The sequence below is a fragment of the Balaenoptera acutorostrata genome, chromosome 13 (genome assembly GCF_949987535.1).
Source record: "Balaenoptera acutorostrata chromosome 13, mBalAcu1.1, whole genome shotgun sequence".
Lineage (NCBI taxonomy): Eukaryota > Metazoa > Chordata > Mammalia > Artiodactyla > Balaenopteridae > Balaenoptera > Balaenoptera acutorostrata.
This window is the reverse complement of record NC_080076.1, coordinates 55702498-55719489: the sequence shown is the minus strand read 5'-3', so window position 1 is coordinate 55719489 and position 16992 is coordinate 55702498. Positions and strand designations below refer to the sequence as shown.

Genomic DNA, 16992 nt, shown 5'->3' with positions numbered 1-16992 from the left:
ATCACAAAAGAATAGTTCTAACTCTCTGGAGATTTTAGCTTCATTTATACCTAAATTTATAGGATTGTTGTGAGGGATTAAATGGGTTAAGATGTTGTAAAGTACAGGAAGGTTGCCTGGCACTTAGTAATTGTGAAATTAATGATATCTGCCTTAGAAAATAAATGGCCAGAAAGCTTGTATGTGGCTAGACCTGTTACATTTTTCACACTGGTTCTGTGTTATTCCTACTTGGCTAAAATCTCTGTTAAATGTGTTCTTCCTATGCCTTGAAGTTTATAATCTGATTTTTCCAAAATAGTTTTTATAATTTTTAAAAATTTATTTATTATTTATTTAGGCTGCGGCAGGTCTTAGTTGCAGCATGCTGACTCTTACTTGCAGCATGTGGGCTTCTTAGTTGTGGCATGCAAACTCTTAGTTGCAGCAGTCACGTGGGATCTAGTTCCCCGACCAGGGATTGAACCTGGGCCTCTTTGCATTGGGAGTGTGGTGTCTTACCCACTGGACCACAAGGGAAATCTAGGTTTTATAAGTTTGAAGTTCATGTTTTATTTTATGCTTTGTGCAAATGCTTTTTCTTTACGTCACTTACCTTCTTTGTGGGGATCATTATCTCAAGCCTTGCTCCAAGAATAGGATTATAGTTGTTGGTTGTTTTTTTTTTTAAACTCAACATGGGGTCTCCATTCTTCTTTAAGTTTCACGATGAATTTGCAAAATTCTATCTAAATAGCTACACTGTTCCTGGCCCATTAGGCATTAGCTGCAGGATTTAAGTTTAACAATTCATAGCAAAGCATTAAAAAGGAAATGTGAAAAAATGTGTATGTGACTGCAAATATAAAGGAAATAGTCAAGATTTGAGCTGAACCAAAGGTAAAAGAATAAAAGTCCCTGTGTTTAAACTAAATCTTCTAAATATTCTGTATTAGTAAAACATACATCCTATAGCAGATGGAAGCTAAAAAATGGAAATGTCTGGGTAAACATGTTACATTTATTTCAAATAATCACAACAGAAACCATACTAAATACATGCATGCTGTGAACGGAGGTGCATTGAGGGAGGGGCAACACTTCAGAGCTGGATAGTGGGAAAAACTACCAGGCTTGGCCCAAAGAATCTGGGATTTAACTCAAGCCAGATGATTTAATACCAAATTATCTTAATTGAGTTTCAGGTTTTAAAAGGTAGAGTAGAGGACTTCCCTGGTGGCGCAGTGGTTAAGAATCCACCTGCCAATGAAGGGGACATGGGTTCGAGCCCTGATTCGGAAGATCCCACATGCCATGGAACAGCTAAACCCGTGTGCCACAACTACTGACCCTGCTCTCTAGAACCCGTGAGCCACAACTCCTGAGCCCGTGAGCCACAACTACTGAGCCCGTGTGCCACAACTACTGAAGCCCACATGCCTAGAGCCCGTGCACTGCAACAAGAGAAGCCACTGCAAAGAGAAAGAAACCCACACACCGCAATGAAGAATAGCCCCCACTCAACATGACTAGAGAAAGCCCAACTCATTTATGATAAAAACTCTCCAGAAAGTAGGCATAGAGGGAACTTACCTCAACATAATAAAGGCCATATATGACAAACCCACAGCCAGCATCGTTCTCAATGGTGAAAAACTGAAACAATTTCCTCTAAAATCAGGAACAAGACAAGGATGCCCATGCTCACCACTATTATTCAACATAGTTTTGGAAGTTTTAGCCACAGCAATCAGAGAAGAAAAAGAAAATAAAAGGAATCCAAATCGGAAGAGAAGTAAAGCTGTCACTGTTTGCAGATGACATGACACTATACATAGAGAATCCTAAAAATGCTACCAGAAAACTACTAGAGCTAATCAGTGAATTTGGTAAAGTAGCAGGATACAAAATTAATGCACAGAAATCTCTTGCATTCCTATACACTAATGATGAAAAATCTGAAAGAGAAATTAAGGAAACACTCCCATTTACCATTGCAACAAAAAGAATAAAATACCTAGGAATAAACCTACCTAAGGAGACAAAAGACCTGTATGCAGAAAACTATAAGACACTGATGAAAGAATTTAAAGATGTTACAAACAGATGGAGAGATATACCACGTTCTTGGATTGGAAGACTCAACATTGTGAAAAGGACTATACTACCCAAAGCAATCTACAGATTCAATGCAATCCCTGTCAAACTACCAATGACATTTTTCACAGAACTAGAACAAAAAATTTCACAATTTGCATGGAAACACAAAAGACCCCGAATAGCCAAAGCAATCTTGAGAAAGAAAAACGGAGTTGGAGGAATCAGGCTCCCTGACTTTAGACTATACTCCAAAGCTACAGTAATCAAGACAGTATGGTACTGGCACAGAAACAGAAATATAGATCAATGGAACAGGATAGAAAGCCCAGAGATAAACCCACGCACATATGGTCAGAGATAAACCCACGCACATATGGTCACCTTATCTTTGATAAAGGAGGCAAGAATATACAAAGGAGAAAAGACAGCCTCTTCAATAAGTGGTGCTGGGAAAACTGGACAGCTACATGTAAAAGAATGAAATTAGAACACTCCCTAACACCATACACAAAAATAAACTCAAAATACATTAAAGACCTAAATGTAAGGCCAGACATTATAAAACTCTTAGAGGAAAACATAGGCAGAACACTCTATGACATAAATCACAGCAAGATCCTTTTTGACCCACCTCCTAGAGAAATGGAAATAAAAACAAAAATAAACAAATGGGACCTAATGAAACTTAAAGTCTTTTGCACAGCAAAGGAAACCATAAACAAGACAAAAAGACAACCCTCAGAATGGGAGAAAGTATTTGCAAACGAAGCAACTGCAAAGGATTAATCTCCAAAATATACAAGCAGCTCATGCAGCTCAATATCAAAAGAACAAACAACCCAATCAAAAAATGGGCAGAAGATCTAAATAGACATTTCTCCAAAGAAGATATACAGATTGCCAACAAACACATGAAAGGATGCTCAACATCACTAATCATTAGAGAAATACCAATCAAAACTACAATGAGGTATCACCTCACACCGGTCAGAATGGCCATCATCAAAAATTCTACAAACAATAAATGCTGGGTAGGGTATGGAGAAAAAGGAACCCTCTTGCACTGTTGGTGGGAATGTAAATTGATACAGCCACTACGGAGAACAGTATGGAAGTGCCTTAAAAAACTAAAAATAGAACTACCATATGACCCAGCAATCCCACTACTGGGCATATACCCTGAGAAAACCATAATTCAAAAAGAGTCATGTACCACAATGTTCATTGCAGCACTATTTACAATAGCCAGGACATGGAAGTAACCTAAGTGCCCATCAACAGATGAATGGATAAAGAAGATGTGGCACATATATTCAATGGAATATTACTCAGCCATAAAAAGAAACAAAATTGAGTTATTTGTCATGAGGTGGATGGACCTAGAGGCTGTCATACAGAGTGAAGCAAGTCAGAAAGAGAAAAACAAATACTGTATGCTAACACATATATATGGAATCTTAAAAAAAAATAAAAATGGTGCTGAAGAACCTAGGGGCAGGACAGGAATAAAGACACAGACGTAGAGAATGGACTTGAGGGCACGGGGAGGGGGGAAGGGTAAGCTGGGATGAAGTGAGAGAGTAGCATTGACATATATATACTGCCAAATGTAAAATAGATAGCTAGTGGGAAGCAGCTGCATTGCACCGGGAGATCAGCTGGGTGCTTTGTGACCACCTAGAGGGGTGGGATAGGGAGGGTGGGAGAGAGATGCATGAGGGAGGTGATATGGGGATATATGTATATGTATAGCTGATTCACTTTGTTATACAGCAGAAACTAACACAACATTGTAAAGCAATTATACTCCAATAAAGATGTTAAAAAAAAAAGAGAGAGAAAGCCCACGTGCAGCAACAAAGACCCAATGCAGCCCAAAATAAATAAATAAATAATTTAAAATAAAATAAGATAAAAAGTAGAGTAGGGACTTCCCTGGTGGTCCAGTGGTTAAGACTCTGCGCTCCCAATTCCGGGGGTGGGGCGTCCAGGTTCGATACCTGGTTAGGGAACTAGATCCTGCATGCATGCCACAACTGAAGATCCTGCATGCAGCAATGAAGTTCCAGCGTGCTGAAACTAAGACCCAGCGCAGCCAAATAAATAAATAAATACTTTTTTAAAAAGAAAATAAAAAGTGGAGTAATCTCACAAACTGTGGTGAAGACAATTTAAATCAGCATATAAATCAGGGCAAAAGTCTAGTAAAAACAAACACTTAACAAATGATGGTTTCCAATTTTTATTGCCAAGAGATTGGAGTCATCTTGAGAAGCTGGGACCGTGTCAAAATAATTTTGTGTTTGTTGAATTAGTAGAAGAGTATGTGTGTGTGTCACAGGATACAGCTATCATCAAGAAGAAAAAAGATAGGAAGACAGAACTTGACCTTTGCTGTTACTGTTTTCATTGCATTGACTTCAGTGCTTCATCTAAATTCTGCTTCTTATTTCTCAAGCTTCTTATGATTTTTTGCCTTCCTGGGGAGCTAATTAGAACAATTCTGATCTGAGGAAAAATACTAGATATTTTTGTGGCCAAATTCAACTGAACTAAAGTTGAACAACTCGTTATTTCAATAGAATGTAGCAAAGGAATTATAGGAGCTTTATTCTTAGGGGAAGATTCTTTATTGCAGAAACACCTTTGTTTGTTTGTTTGTTTTTAAGTGAAAAGTTTCTACTACTCAGCCAAAATCTTGGGATCTACAAAGGGCGTTAAGAAGAGAGTTGATGGTCTGAACTGATGTGTTGATACTCCCTCCCCCACCCTTTTTAATGATTTCTCAGATAAGGTTTATTTAATATCAAGGAAACTCATATTTTTTAAACCAATATTCACCACCAAAAATACAAAATTCTATAATATTAAGTGGAGAAGGGCTACAGGATTGTAGGTCAATTTAAAACTTTAAAAATTTATTGCCAGAATTCTAGATAGAATGATATAGTGGTTAAAAGTGGCGGCTCTAAAATTAAGCTACTTGGGTTCAATTACCAGCTCTACCACTTTTAGCTGTATGTTTTTGTCTTAATTACTAACTTCTCTTTCCCGCATTTTCTTTGCCCATAAAATGGGAAGGATCATAATGATTATACTGCTTCAGAGTTTGCAGTAAGGATTGGAGATTTTGCTGCTACCAAATTGAACAGTGTAAATTGACAGAATTTTATAAGAAGGAGATTACAAATCAGCTAACTTTTTTATTGTAACCAACAGTGAAAAAAAAACATATTTTACATCATTACTCCTTATGTATTTGCATATAAGGGAAATAAGAGTTTGGCAAAAGAATCCTTCTTATATGCAATACACTCAGATATTTGTTTCTTTTTCTTTTTTTTTAAGATGCTGGTTGCCCTCCACTAAATTGATTTTGCCACTCACTAAGGACTGCAAACCACGGTGTAAAAAGCATTGCTCTAATAAAACCCCTTCACTTACAGTGGAAAAACTGAAGTCTTAAGAACCTGGGAAACTTCCTTAAGATTATATAGCTAAGAAACGTGATACATCACATTAATAGAATGAAGAATAAAAATTATATGATCTCAATAGATGCAGAAAAAACATTTGACAAAATTCAACACCCTTTCATGATCAAAGCTCTCAAGAAATTGAGTGTAGAAGGAACATAGCTCACATAATATAAACTATATCTAAGAAACTCATAGCTAATATCACACTCAATAGTGAAAAGTGAAAAGCTTTTCCTATAAAATCAGGAATGAGACAAAAGTGCCCACTCTAACAATTCCTATTCAACCTAGTCCTGGAACTCCTAGTCAGAACAATCAGGCAAGAAAAAGAGATAAATGTAATCCTAGTGGAAAGAAGAGACTAGTGGGACAACTGACTATCCATTTAGAAAAAAAAAGAAAAATAAGATTGCTACTTCATGTCCTACAACATCAAACATATTCAAACGGACTAAATTTTTTAATGCAAAATAAAATCACAAAAATACTAGGAAAATATATATAAATAATTTTAGGTTGGAAAGGAAATTTTAAGACTGGTGATTTAAAAGAAACCAAAAAGGAAGAGATTGATAAATGGAATAAAATATTTCTCAAGTTCTCTGTATTAAAAGAAAACCTACAAATAAAGTTAAATGGCACATGAAAACTTGGAGGAAATGTTGCCATCGTTTATGAAAAATGAAGAATTCAAAATCTCAAAATAGGACACTTACAAATTCATAAAGACAATCACACCTAAATGCAAAGTTGGTAAAGGACAGTTCACAAAATTAGAAATATGAATGGCCAATAAATTTACACAAAACCTTCAAGAGAAATTTTTCTTTCTCCAAATGGATAGTCAGTTGTCCCAGTATCCTACTCTTTCCATTGGAAATTACATAATGGCATTTACTTCCCTACATTTATGTACTTTATACTTATTCCTTTGATCTAGTCTATGTAGCATAAATCGTGTTTGATGTGCTAACTAACCTTATTGTGGTAATCATTTCACAATATATACGGGTATCAAAATCATCACCTTGCAAGCCTTAAACTTACACAATGTTATGTGTCAATTATACCTCAATAAAGCTGGGGAAAAAAGATTACATAGTTACAGAAGGGCATAAAATTCTGGAACCAGAATTTTCTTTTAATCAAGATAAAATTTACATGCCACAAAATTCACCCTCTGAAGTGTACAATTCAGTGGTTTTTAGTTTATTCACAAAGTTGTGCAACCATTACCACTATCCGATTCCAGGATACTTTCTTCACCCCTAAAGAAACCCCCTGTCCAGGACTTCCCTGGTGGCACAGTGGTTAGGAATCCACCTGCCAATGCAGGGGACACGGGTTCAATCCCTGGTCCGGGAAGATCCCACATGCCGTGGAGCAACTAAGCCTGTGCGCCACAACTGCTGAAGCCCGCGCACCTAGAGCCTGTGCTCTGCAATAAGAGAAGCCACCGAAATGAGAAGCCCACGCACCGCAAAGAAGAGTAGGCCCCGCTCGCCACAACTAGAGGAAGCCCGTGCGCAGCAACAAGACCCAACGCAGCCAAAAATAAATAAATAATTTTTAAAAAGTGAAAAGACAACCCACAGAATGGGAGAACATTCCTGCAAATCATTATGTCTCATAAGGCACTTGTATCCAGAATGTACAAAGAATAATTACAGCTCAATAATAAAAATAAATGACAAACAAATTAAAAAAAAAAAAAAAAAAAAGAAACCCCATATCCACTAGCAGTTGGACCAGAATTAGTATTAATTTCCAGTCCAAACATCTTTCCACTGTCATAGCTTTCTATCTTAAGGAACGTAAAACTTAATAAGTGTTTATACGTCTAAATGACCAAATTTATCAAATACTTGCTAGGACTTTACGTAATTCTGTGCTATTTACCATCTCAAGATTTTATATAAATTTCTATATTCTTTGGGAGGTTTCTGGCTTTCTTGTTTTGTTTTTTACTTTCTACCAGGTTCTTGAGGGTACATGACAAACACTTAGGAACTAATCCTATGTACTCTAAACAGACTCAGGAAATGCTTTGTTCTTTGGATGTATAGCTCATCATCTCAAAGGAAATGAGACTGGTGATTTTTAAAGAGAATATGTGAGGCTTGGAGACTTTGGCAAAAGGAAGAATTTTTTTTTTCTGTTTCAAGGTTTTCAAATAAAATCCACAACTAGACAATAGGTTCTTAAGAGGGCTAAGGAAAATCTAAATATTTTCCTGAACAGAAGTTCAAATAAATTTTAAAAGGGCCTTACTATAATATAAACAGAATTTCCAGTCTGGTTTTCAAAACAAAACATCCATTCCTTGGTCCCCAGCTCTGCTTCTATTTTAACTTGTTGGAATTAATTTTACGTGAAATGAGCATGAATGCCAATTTTCTATTTTATGCCAAAATTACCAGGTGTCCAAAAAAAAAAATCTCTACTTTGAAGTTAGTCACATTTGGATTATTTAAATAGCATCCTCTTTAGTGTGAGTCATTGTACGCTTTGAGTCTTCAGTGCATGGCTGTTGATTCTTTAGTAAACATGCTTTCAAATATTCAGAAGGACATAGGCCCACAGGAATTAATGACCAGAACTCAGGGCTCAAAAATTTGAAATGGTTGTAGATTAGTCCACTATAAAGAAATGAAAATGATGATAATGACAATAAAACTAAAAGATAATTTAAAAAAATAGTGGCTAGCTCTTTTAAGCAAAACAAAAAATTTTTTTAAATTAAATTAGGTATAAAATATAAAAATGATTGTATTAGTCTCTAATGAATATCCAAAAGAAAACTATGTATTTTAACATTAAATTTGGTAGGATATTAATTCCTTTTTCCCTGAAAAAAAAATCCACATAAAATCTTTGAAAATCTATTAATATTTAATTTGTTGAATTTCAATACAAAGAAAGTATACTGCCATTAATTTTCCAATCCTTCAAGTTAATAAAGTCATAAGATCTCTTTTAATACAGCATAAACTGAAATATACAGAATTTGTCAGGAGATAGTCTATGAATGCTTTATGAATGAATCAGCTGATTTTTAAAATATTAAACAACCTTACCTAGTTTGGGTGACTAGCTGTTTTACTGACTCTAATCACTGAGTTATGTTACCATGGAAGGCTTAACTACAGTTACCTAGCCTTGGCAGATTAAAATATAAACCTTAACATTCATTTAACCTACATACTTTTTATTTGGCCAGGTAATTATATATGCTGTACATATAGTCATTTCTCAGATATTTGGTTCTTCAACTGAAGACCATGGTTCAAGGGAGGTGTCATTGGAAGACTGCCTTGATAGATGCCAAATACTAACCTCCAGAAAGTTAATATTCAATTCATAGTTTTTTCTGAATTGAATTCATTCTTTTTAGGTTAATCTCATACATCTTTTTAAGTTTGTCCCCAACCCTTTCTTAGAGATACAAAATTATACATTAAAGAATTTCCTATGAAATTTGTAGAATCCCACATTTCTTATTTATATTTCCTAATTATAAAGGCAGTTTACCAATTTTAATTATTTTAGAATTTGGAGAAACAAATGCTGTTTTACATAGTCATTGAAATACATTTAAAAAATAATTTCTTTTCTGCAATGGGATCCAATCTGCAAATGGGAATACTACTACTAACCTCCAGAGTGATTATGAGGATTCAGTGAATGACTCAGGTAAAGCACCTGGCATATGGTAAGGGCTCAATAAGAGACAGCCATGGTTTTTACAACCCTGGTATCGGTGTTGCAGTCACATTAATTCATTCACATGACCTAAGACATTTCATCAAAGCATAGATCTTATGTTAGATATTTGTTATGTAAGATATTCCCCTAGAAAGAAGAGCAATTAAGTAGCTATTTCAAGTACTCAAAAGCCTTCTTCATATACAAGTAAAAGAAGCGTAAATACACTTTGCCAAAGAATTAAAAGTGCATTATGGTGTACCTCATATAATAAGATCTTGTCAGATTTTAATTGCTCAGACACAATGCAAAAAATAATGATCTTTACCATTGAAAGTGCAAAAAGAAAGCCTAGCTTTAAAACAATGTTAAAAGAGTTTTTCAAAGACATAGATTCATTCCAAACGTATTTTTAAACCCCAACTGCAGTGTTAGCTTGCAAAATATCTAATAAAAAAGAGTTCCCTGATTCCAGTCCTTTATGTTTCATGATCTGATGTTAGTTTATTTAAGAGATAAGAGCATGACTGATTTATAGTTTCTTTTCTAAACCTTTGACGTAGGTAAACATTCTAACTTCTTGCCTTTAAGCAAAGTTATGTTCTACTTTTTATAACCCATTTGTAAAGATTTCCAGGAAGTAGCAATCTGGTAGCAATTTCAGTGGTGTTTATACTCACTGTCAGAGACACTGACCACACATCAGCTTAATGTATCAGGTCAAACACTTGGGAATGGCTACAGGACTTGCACATATAGATCTTGGGAGGAAATTATAAGCCTATAGGGCAGAGGTATCAAATGGGTTTCAACATCTAACATGAATTTCAGGTGTTTGCTGCCTGAATCGTGTTGAGAAGGATTTTGAGGATGGAGGTAGTGCTCTGGGAGAAAGGGTAGATGCCTGCTGCAATGTAAAAGCAATGACTGGACTTCCCTGGTGGCACAGTGGTTAAGAATCCACCTGTCAATGCAGGGGACACAGGTTCGATCCCTGGTCTGGGAAGATCCCACATGCCTCAGAGCAACTAAGCCCGTGCGCCACAACTACTGAAGCCTGCACACCTAGAGCCCATGCTCCACAACAAGAGAAGCCACCACAATGAAAAGCCCTCACACTGCAACGAAGACCCAACACAGCCAAAAATAAATAAAAAATTAAAAAAAAAAAAAGCAATGACTGCCCCTGGCAGCTGGAGGAGGGACTGATTTGCCAGCTATGTTCTACTCTTGGGGTGTTACATGTGGCTCAAGGCAACTAGAGTTAGCATTGGGGTCCTACAAGCTCTTATCCCCAGAAAAGCTTCTCACTATGCATCTGCTTCATCCTCTCTCTGAAAACCAGCTCCCCCAGCCCTCACCCACCCCCATTGTGTGCAGGGGGCAGGAGGTGCTGCCCTCACAGCACTTGAGTTTACTGTCAGCAGTATGAGTAAGTAGCAGAAACTAACAGTGGCTCTTATTTGCAAAGAACAGAAGGTCTCCACTTAATTTAAGCAGAAAGAGAACTTAATTTTGGAAGTTCAGAGAATGAACAGGAGGATTGGTGGAGCAGGCTCAGGCAGGAACCAAGGGAGGCGGGGCAGAGTCCAGGTCCTGCCATAGGGATGGTCTGCTTAGGATGCAGGCGCCAGCAGCACTGCACACTTGCTGCCCCTGGACCCTCCCTACCCCTGGACACTCACCTTTTGCCACTGGACCCTGAACTCCACCACACCATCATGAATAACCTCTGAGTCACCTTTGTGTCACTCCCTCAAAATTCCAAATTCCAAGCTGGAGCCTGAGAGTAGGGGGTACTCAGATCAAAGGGCTACACTCCGGCTATTGGGAGAGGACTGGTTCTCAGAGTAGAGGACCTTGGGTTAAACAGACACCCTCAAAAGGTGTCCACTGCATGCTATATTCTGCAAGGCAGACAGCATGTGAGAAGATGCCAAGTGCCATCCAGCTTAGAAACTGCTGTCACAGAACAGAGTGATGAACCAAGTTGAGAGCATGAAAGTCTGAAGTTATGGCGAAGGCTATCTAGGAACAGGCAGAGTGGTACCCGGGGAGCTGGAGCTGCTGACACTGGTAGGGACTTCGCTAGGTGTAACAGGCCTGGGACGAAACTACAGGAGAACTAGGAAGAACTGAAGTCAGAAAAATAAACCTAGATGATGCCGAAATAGATTCCAACAGCAAAGACTAGATTTCCAACAAATAGTCCCGGAGCTGCGGAGGCACACCAGGCACAGGGTGAAAATCTAAGATTGTAGACCAGGCAGGCAATAAGTTAGACACTGGAGAGAGCAACAAAACAGGGCAAAACGATGGGCTGGATTTGCTGCAGCTCACATAAGATCGCCGTTTCTTGTATCTATTCATTGTAGGAGGTGTCCTTACACATCCAGTGGATTGCTTCTCTTAGACAGACCTTGCCCAGGTGTGCACCAGTCCTGGAGGTGATGAAGGCAGCAGAAATTGTACGGCATCTCGCCACAGAGCTTGGCACAACAAGCCTAACATTCAAGGATGGATACTTGCCTTTTGCTCGATTTTCCCTGTCTTTGTTTAGAGGGCTCCTCATATTTGCCCTAATTGGCCAGGTGGAGGAGGCAAGGCTGAGGTGGTGTAGATAACCCGAGGCACCGTGACTTAAGGAGATCCAAGCTTTGAATGGTTAAGGTGGAAGGCATTTGGGGGGGAGGGGGTGGTAGTGAGGATAGTCATTAAAGAGCAGAGACCAGTGCCTGCACCTGTGTAGGACTGCAGGCTCTCTAGTTACCAGGAAGAGAAAATCATCATCACAGCCTCAGTGATGCAAGCAGCAACAGCAGCAGATGACCGACACAGGCAGGAGAGGTTTATTCCACACACAACCACTTCCTGGCAAAATCACATGTTCCAGGGTGAGAGGGAGTGGGCCCCAACGAAACTCCAAATCCTTCAGGCTTTCCATCAGTCAAATAATTGTAAGCATTAATAAACTTAAATACACGATGTGTTTCACTTTTGTAGGGACTTAACCTATTTCATTAATTTATTTCAAGTTTTCCCCTAGCTTTTTCATCCAGCAGACTCGCCCAGGGATGCCATGATTTAGGTTCCTTATCACTCCTTAACCCATACATACCAGACCTCCCTGCTGTGTGGGAGGGACACAGGGGTGTGCTTCTTCATTTGTCCTTTTCACAAATGAACAGATTTTCACTTGAAAGCAATTTCTATTATACCAAACTCAGTGAGGCTTTAGAGATTCTCTTTGTCCCGTTTGTTTTAAATACGCCTGGAGATAAGTGAGACTCCATATTGAAAAGTCTCCAGAATATTTACAGACTGAAGCTTGATGTTGTTAGATGAATATTCCAAAAGAGAAAACAGGGAATGAAGTAATAAAAAGAATTAAAATGAGGGTTAGGGGAAGAAAATTGAAGATAAGTGAGTATAACAAAACATGTAGGATTTTGACACCCTCTCCCATCTTTAAAACTCCATACAGAACATCTTCAAAGCCACTTCATCCCTTGAACTGGAGTAAACTAGTATTTTTGAGTTGATTTTTTTGAGGCTGAGAGTTTAGGACAAAAAAATACTATCTCTATTTTACATAGAAGTTTAGAAAAGTAGCAGCTCAAGGAATTTATTTTCTAGTTAAAAAAAAAAAAGCTAAATATAAAGTTACATGAAAATTTTAATGCCCAAGACAGTCAAGGGAAAATGAAGTTTTAGCAGCTAAATCATATAAAGCACGATGTTACCTTTTAGTTAATGTGAATGCCTATGCCTATCTTTGGCTCATTTAGTGAGCTGAAAAAAAATTTTTTTCAAACCCTTATATGCATTTCCTAAGTTTCTAGAATACCAGAATACTGACACATATGATTGTACCATTTCTTATTTGTCGAAGATGATTCTGAATTTCGCTAAAAACCACAAAGGAAACCAACAATCCCAACATTAATAGTTCTGATAACCCCACCAAAGAGGAAATACGAAGAGGAAGTTAATCTGAGAGTCTGTCAGGGCAGAAGTGATTTCAGCAGAAGACACTCAGTATTCAGCCCTTCTGGACACTGAATGACCCTCATTTTTTCCCAGTTCATTCTGGACCTTCTGGACCCTCTTCCTTCTGCTTCAGCGACTGGCTGCAAGGCCAGTAGGAAAGGTGCTTGGATTCAGATGAGCAGGATTCTAGTTGTGGCTGCTCCACGTTCGTTGCAGTGGCAGCCTCAGTTTCCACAGCTGTCAAATGGGACAATAATACCTGCCCCAGTTCCTCCTCTGGGACGTTGCCAGCATCGCCTGAGAACACGCTGTCCCAAGACAAGCCAAAGCCACCATTACTGGGAGAGTCGCCAACAAAACTCGGCTTCGGTTCCCTCTCCCGGCAAGGCTGGTTCGACCTACAGTCAACAGGAAGCTCCTGGGGCTGGGACAGGATCCCTGGATCGGAAGGAGGCCAGACGCGAGCGTTTCTGGACGACGATCAGGCTGGTGAGGAGGGTGTTAGTAACACCCCCCTGGCTGGGCTGAGATTTTACTATCCACGACAAAGGGTGCGGAAGCATAGTACTGAAGAGCAAACAGCCAACCCCAAACTCCTGTACTCCCCCACGAAAACAAAGCCCTCGGCACTACAGAGAGCGGGGCGAGGGGAAAGGAGAAAGGCCGAGGCACCCCACCCTATCTTCCGCGGCAGCCGAGCCGCAGGTTCCGCGCGTGGGGAGGGGGCGCTGTGGGCCTGCTTTCCGTGTGGAGAAGCGCCTCCTCCTCACGCCCCCTCAGCCTGCGCCGCCTCGGGAATCCGCCCCGGACCCCGCCGCCATGTTGGGTCGGGATTAGTGACTCGGTCTCGCCGCCGACCGGGACGGCTGAAGGGCGGCCCGCAACCCGAAGGGACGCGCGCCGGCGTCGGAAGGCGGGGTCGCGGGAGCCCGGTCGGGCGCGGCGCGAGTTCCGGTGAGCGGGCGGCCGCGCGCGCAGGTAGCCCGCCCCCGCCCCTGCACGGGGGGGCGGGGCCGGGAGTGAGGGCGGGTACCGCGCGGGGAGGAGGTGGAGCGTGAGGCCGCGGGGTTGGGGAGCCCGGGAATTCCCTCCTGAAGTAGCGAGTTCCCGGCCGGCTGTGCCGTCGTCGCTGCCGCTCGGCGCCCGGGACGAGGAGGTGGAGGACGGAGAGGGCCCCGCGGGCCTCCCCTCCGCCCGCCGCCCCCTCCCCGCCACCCTTCCCCGCCGCTGCGGCGACTCATACGAGCGCGGCTGGAGCGCAGGTAAGGACGCTTCGGGGCCCCGCGGGCGGAGCAGGAGGCGGCCGATCCCGGCCCCGCAGCGCTAGGCCCGGCGCCTGCCAGCGCCCGGAGGCGCCGCCGCTCTCCGCCGGCTCCGAGTCGGGAAGTTGGGGAGAAACTTCTCCCCTCCCCCGGCCCGGCTCGCCCGACGGGCGTGTGTCCTTCCCGGCGCTACCTGCTCGCCCTCTGCCTCGGTCTCCGCCCAGTCCATTCCTTCCCGGTCCCGCCCAAGTCCGACCTAAGGTCCTGGGAGCGCCGGGACACCCGCACCCGCGTCTCTGAGGTTGTGCTGGCCGCCCGGCGAGGGGCCGGCGAGGTTTCTTTTGGCCGAAGTAAGGAGCGGGAGCAGCGGCCCCTTTCCGTCCCCGGGGTCGGGGGTCTGCCTGTCGGCGGACGCGGGGTGGCAACTGTGCCGGGAGAGCGGGCGGGGGAGGGGGGGCGAGCGGGTGAGCCTCTCGCTGCGCTAGGTTTGATTGAAAACCGCAACATGTTAAAGTTTTCCTTTGTTTTGGGTTGGGGGTTGGGAAATATGCTGTTCAGCGTGCACTTTTAGTGTTATGACACTCCGTCTCCCATTTGGTTCGGTTCTCTGTCGACATGTGTTACAGAAAATTTTGTTTTAATGTGTGTTTTTCTTCTTGATAATTGCTTCCAGCTTTTGCTTTATTGGGCATGGGGCAACGTTGTTTTAAGAAGCTCTTAGAAAATCAAATCCGATGTAGGGTAGGGACTGCTTTAATTTTTGTTCTGTAGTGGGTGGGACCCAACATGGTTTGGATTTGGTAGAATTATTTTCTGCTTCATTCATTAAAACAGGCACGGCATGACACACGGTCTGACGATTTATAAATTGTTAGGGAAATGAAAAGCTGAGTCTCCACTGGAATCAAACTTTATGTTCAAGCCATTTATTATGTGTATATGTTCCCACCGGAATGTGTGTTCACATAGATGATCTCACATATACATGTGTATGATGGTGGTATACTCGTGCATTGCAACTGCAGGATTGCAGTGGCAAAGTTAACTTGATAATTCTAAGTGTGTTTAAACCATCCTGTTAAATTATCTGTGGTTAAATTACACGCTAAGGAAAATATTACTAAATAGGTACACGTGACTGTAGGCATTTAAGGCAAAGTATGTGGTAAATCTAATGTATTAACTAGCACAATGGTTGGCACACAGTGGACAGGAAACATTTTGAATGGACAGGTAATGAAGGAGTGTCTTGTATTAGAAGCCAAGGATCTTGTATGTGTCACATGTGATTTTCATCTATTCTGTAAGAAAGTTATATTTCATTATTTATGTTTTGTTCTGTTTTTACTAATATATTAGATCCCTGCCATAGTTGACCCTTTAAGAAAAGGAAGTGTAATTGTATTTTAATTTTGGGACATTAGCTAAACCTCAGTGGAGATTTTTAATGCTGGTTGACAATTCATTGGGTCCTAATTTGAAAAAAAACAAATGACTTTGATCTGAATCTAAGTACAAGACAGTTCACATTCATGTTTCCAGGATAAAGTATAAAAGGGCTCTTAAAATATGTACTCTGCCGTAACCACCATAATGTTATAATAGCTTTAATTTTGCAGTACGTTTTTGCTGACTTCATAAACCACAAAATTGACTCCTTTCTGTTCAACCGAAAGTGAAATTACAGCTTTGACCTATCTTCTGGGATAGGTGGAATTTGTCTTATGGCTGAAGTATAATATTAATACATGGTTCAAGTTTTTTTTTTTTTTTAAATCAGTGAATTCTCAAGCTGAAAAATCAACGTCTATGCAAATAAATCTCCTTCATGGTATGTAATGCTAAAAGAATAAATATTCTAAAAGATAGCAAGGACCCCGTGTAAATGAAATATTACTGACACATGCTTTAAGAGTTGTTTATGTAGAGTTCAAATTTGCATCCTTTTAGGCAGTAAATAATTTATTAATGTAATTTTTCTTTATAAATATGTTTAGCTCTTAATCTAGTGAGTCTGTTTAGCGTAGACGTTATTTATTATTAGTTTCTATTAGCATTATGCTAAAAAAAGAAGCCTAACGTCAAACATTTTTAGAGAGCAGTGTTAAGGTCTGGTATCTAGGAATGCAAACTCGGGGGGTAAAACTATGTATTTTTTAAAAACCTGCAAGGAAGTGATTTCTGTAAAAGTAAAGATAAAAGAGGAGGGAGGAGGCTGTGATTGGGACCTGGCTCCTGAAGTGGTGGCAAAGTTCTTTACCCTGATGGTGGTATAGTTCAAGCGTATAGTTCATTAAGCCATGATTGGTTTTCTGTGTCTGTGTTTTAGTTTATGTGAAACTTTTTTTTCCCCTTTTTAAAGAAGCCTGTGTGTAATGTACTTTACAGTGTATAAGGTGTTTCGCTAAAGGACTTAGTATTTGGTGACTGACTTTAGAATACTGCTGGGCTGCCCTTTGCAAACAGGGTTAGACCTA

General features: G+C 40.5%; 1 protein-coding gene across 4 annotated transcripts in view; it reads left to right on the top strand.

Annotated features, from left to right (window-relative positions):
- The first annotated feature begins 13243 nt into the window (after positions 1-13243).
- The window catches only part of YES1 (YES proto-oncogene 1, Src family tyrosine kinase), a 77791-nt gene continuing 74042 nt past the window's right edge, over positions 13244-16992 (top strand). The window contains exon 1 of one of the 4 annotated variants that reach the window (XM_057527232.1): positions 13244-13804. The gene's annotated coding sequence lies outside the window, so the exon portion shown is untranslated. Of the gene's footprint in view, positions 14232-14285; positions 14516-16992 lie in introns of those variants that run through there. The other 3 variants (XM_057527231.1, XM_057527229.1, XM_057527230.1) reach the window with 3 other exon arrangements.